This window comes from Neophocaena asiaeorientalis, unplaced genomic scaffold (assembly GCF_003031525.2).
Source record: "Neophocaena asiaeorientalis asiaeorientalis breed wild unplaced genomic scaffold, Neophocaena_asiaeorientalis_V1.1 scaffold225, whole genome shotgun sequence".
Taxonomy (NCBI): Eukaryota; Metazoa; Chordata; class Mammalia; order Artiodactyla; family Phocoenidae; genus Neophocaena; species Neophocaena asiaeorientalis.
The window spans coordinates 1,637,053-1,641,095 of record NW_020172364.1 but is presented as its reverse complement, the minus strand read 5'-3'; the positions used below and the strand labels follow the sequence as shown (position 1 = coordinate 1,641,095).

The 4,043-nt window shown below is 37.3% G+C and overlaps 1 non-coding gene across 1 annotated transcript; it reads right to left on the bottom strand.

Annotated features, from left to right (window-relative positions):
* Window positions 1-2,353: 2,353 nt before the first annotated feature.
* LOC112415795 (U6 spliceosomal RNA) lies at window positions 2,354-2,457 on the bottom strand. Its single transcript, XR_003006379.1, has one exon. It is a non-coding gene; the product is annotated as a U6 spliceosomal RNA (small nuclear RNA).
* Between the last annotated feature and the right edge of the window lie 1,586 nt (window positions 2,458-4,043).

The following is a 4,043-nucleotide window of genomic DNA, read 5'->3' as shown; positions in this document are numbered from 1 at the left end:
CATCCTCCATCCCACCACCCAAGTGGAGATGTATGCTGAGGCTGTGTGCAGCAGGGATGGAGAGAGCTTCAAATTCAATTCACTGTGGTACCATTTGAAAAGTTGATGAGAGAGAGGGAAAGAGAACATTGTACGCATAAATAGTGGAGTTAGCCCTGGGAGTCAGACCACAGTCTTGCCTTCTCCTGCTTTATTTACTTATTTATTTTCAAATCTTAGAGTTTTCTATTTCCTTATATTAATTTTTACTGGGGTATAACTGCTTTACAATATTGTGTTAGTTTCTGCTGTGCAGCAAAATGAATCAGCCGTACATATACATAGATCCCACTGATACTGTGTATAAAATAGATAACTAATGAGAACATACTGTATAGCACAGGGAACTCCTGCTTTAGGTGCTCCCTTTCACAGTGAAGTGAATGAGCACAATGGAACATATTAGAGAGAGAGGCAGAGCTATGGAATTAAACACTCATGCTCTTTGAATCATTAATAGACATTCCATGGGTTGCTCAGCCTTCTAGGAAGTAACTGGAAATACCAAATGAGAGTCTGGTTGGATGGCATTGAAGCCTTTTTGAAATTTTGATAAAAATCTGTAGAAACAACTGAGATAACCTTGTAAAACCAGTTGGAAATACATATGTACAGGAAACACGAATGTCCTTCATATATATTTTTGGAATGAGTAAATCGATCTGAGTTCCTGTTTAACGTTATTTAAAAAGGCCAAAACCTGGGACAAGAATAAATTCTCCTTTATTTTATTCAACAGATGCTTATATAATTGGGGGGGGGAAATGTCAAATGTATAAGTCAAATTACTTTGAGTTCCTCAAGTGTTACGAGTGAGTAGAATAAATACAGAAGAATTTAAGCTGAATATGTCACTGTGCTGATGTGATAACCATAAAGGTGGGAGGGGTGAGAGACCAGTATCAAAAAAGTGGTGTTCCCCATCTCCACCTCAGAATCATGGGTGCCCTGGAATGTGAACAAGCATCAAGTATTGTCTGCATAGTGAATAGTAAAAGAATGAGTACCATTTGGGGGGTTACGTTTTAGTATTAAAAAGTATTTTTGTCTGCATAGTGAATAGTAAAAGAATGAGTACCATTTGGGGGGTTACGTTTTAGTATTAAAAAGTATTTGCATTTTGGAAACACTGGAAATCACAGGTACTTTTTCAAACACCTGCTTTCTTGATTATAATCATTAGGGTCAGTGGGCCACCTGAAATAAACCACAATGGGTACCTTCTACAGATCACCAATTTAAAAGTGTCCCCCTAGTTATTGGTGACATGACTCCCAAATATATTTTATCAAAACATCCTTTGCGTTGACCTTACAACAAATATGCTTCACACCGTGAACATTTGTATTGCATATTAAATTTTTTTCAACTTAATTAGTAATTGAGATAAATAATCAAAATACAAGTTCTAATTCTGGAAGATGACAGAGATTTGTTAACTCTTTTAAAAAAGGTTCTATAGTTTCACAAAAACTTATTGACTTGTTGAGATTTGACATTAATCTATGGTTTCATCCATGGATGCTCTTTTGAACAGCACATTTCTTTCTTGAAAGTTATCCATATATGGCATCCTATGATGTGTCAATATATTATATTATATTATATCATATTGTTTCTACTAAATCTTCCATAAAGAAAAAGAGTAGGGTAAAGAGAGTTACATGGTTGTTTTTGAATTCTGGCCTTATCTGCAAATAGTTTCCTTTGGCTCTTGGAATCATGTGCTCTTTGGCCTTACATTTAGGTCTTTAATCCATTTTGAGGTTATTTTTGTGTATGGTGTTAGGGAGTGTTCTAATTTCATTCTTTTATATGTACCTGTCCAGTTTTCCCAGCACCACTTATTGAAGAGGCTGTCTTTTCTCCACTGTATATTCTTGCCTCCTTTATCAAAAATAAGGTGACCATATGTGAATGGGTTTATCTCTGGGCTTTCTATCCTGTTCCATTGATCTATATTTCTGTTTTTGTGCCAGTATCATATTGTCTTGATGACTGTAGCTTTGTAATATAGTCTGAAGTCCGGGAGCCTGATTCCTCCGTTTTTCTTTCTCAAGATTGCTTTGGCTATTTGGGGTCTTTTCTGTTTCCATACAAATTGTGAAAAATTTTGTTCTAGTTCTGTGAAAAATGCCATTGGTAGTTTGATAGGGATTGCTTTGAATCTATAGATTGCTTTGGGTAGTGTAGTCATTTTCACAATGTTGATTCTTCCAATCCAAGAACATGGTATATCTCTCCATCTGTTTGTATCATCTTTAATTGCTTTCATCAGTGTCTTATAGTTTTCTGCATGCAGGTCTTTTTTCTCAGAAATACGGAACACTTCACGAATTTGTGTGTCATCCTTGTGCAGGGGCCATGCTGATCTCTGTATCGTTCCAATTTTAGCATATGTGCTGCTGAAGTGACCACTCATCTCTTCTTTAAAACAAGCTCAAGGCTCACTAAACCCATTGGCTTTCCCTGATTAATCTTAGGAGGCCATTATCACTCCCAGTTTAACTCCGATTCCTGTGAACATGCTCATGTAAATGTTTCCTTTTAGTTTCAGGTGTGTTGGTTTTATCTTCCAGGAGAGTAGAACCAAAACAGTGAAGCATGGAGTGAATAATAGAGATACACTTAAACCCAAAGTATGTGGACATTATTCCTGACAACCATGAAGGCAGGGATCTTTGTTTTATTCACCGATGATCCAGAGTTCCTGGAACATAGTAGGTGCTCACTAAATATTGGTTGAATAAATGAATGGTTGTCATCAATTGTAATTGTTTTCAGAACTAATCCTCCAGCAGAACTTCTTTGGGACTGTAAGAATCATGTGTAACCTCCTGACCCTTCACTTCTCCATTTGTGAAATAGTGATTATGATCAAGTAAGCAGAAATTATTTGTTCTTTGTTCAAAACTTTAATGATAAAATCCTCCAAACTAGTGTTCTATGTGCAGAATTCCCCATTCTAAAATCAAAATGCTTCTGGGACAAAGAGTAGCTACTTTAGTTTTAGACCAGCCTTAAAATGACCAGCAGCCACCAACACTGCTATCCATCTTCAGTCACAGTTTTGAAATGAAATCATTGACTGGCATCACCAAGCCCTTTATTATCTGAACAACTATTGAATTAAAGTTGTTTTTTTACTTTAGTATGGTGCTTTTGAAAGGAATACAAGGAAAGATTCATCCTTAGGGTTAAAGGAAACTGCAAAATTATTGCCTAAAATATATCTTTTTCCATTAAGAGATGCAGGGGCCTTGAATGTTGGGAGATGGTATTTCCTTAGCACAAAATTCCTTTGGAAATATTTGGATCAGAAATGGCTATGCATTCACACCTGTAAAATTCCTCCTTCCTTCAATCCCCATAACTAATTTCTCAACTTATAATAGTGTTTGAATCAACTGAAATAAACCACAAGGCAGTTGCTTGTCAGGAGTTGCTATACCATCGGAGGAGAAAAGTCTTAAATTAGCCAGATGACAAGAGAGAATGGGGAGCTGCACACTGTAGACCTGGTTGCCTGAAATCTATAAAACATGTCAGTTATTTAGGGAATTCTCAGCAGAGACAAGAGAGGGGCAAAGGGGGAAGTATTCAGGTTGCATTTCTGGGCGGAGTCCCTTCTACCCTAAACCCAGCACTCTGAGAACTGAAACTTGGCCCCCTCTACAAGATTAGGCTTCCCAAATTAGCTGTCTTTGGTGACAGCAAAAATACCTGCCTGTCCACTTAAGCAAGACTCTCCACCTGAGTGAGAAACCAAAAGCATGGCTCAAGCCCAGAACAGGTGTTTAATGTGGAAGCCACAAGGCAGCAGGCTTCCACATGCAGAACCTTTGAGAACATTGCTGTAGGGATTTGGCTGCATGATAAGCTTTTATTACTGTTAAGCAAAATTAAAGGCAGATTCTATAATACTGGCACAGAAGCTAACGGGGGCTTATTTGCTGGCCCACTTGAAAATCCTAAGTTTTGTTATATTTTTAGAAAGAAGGCAT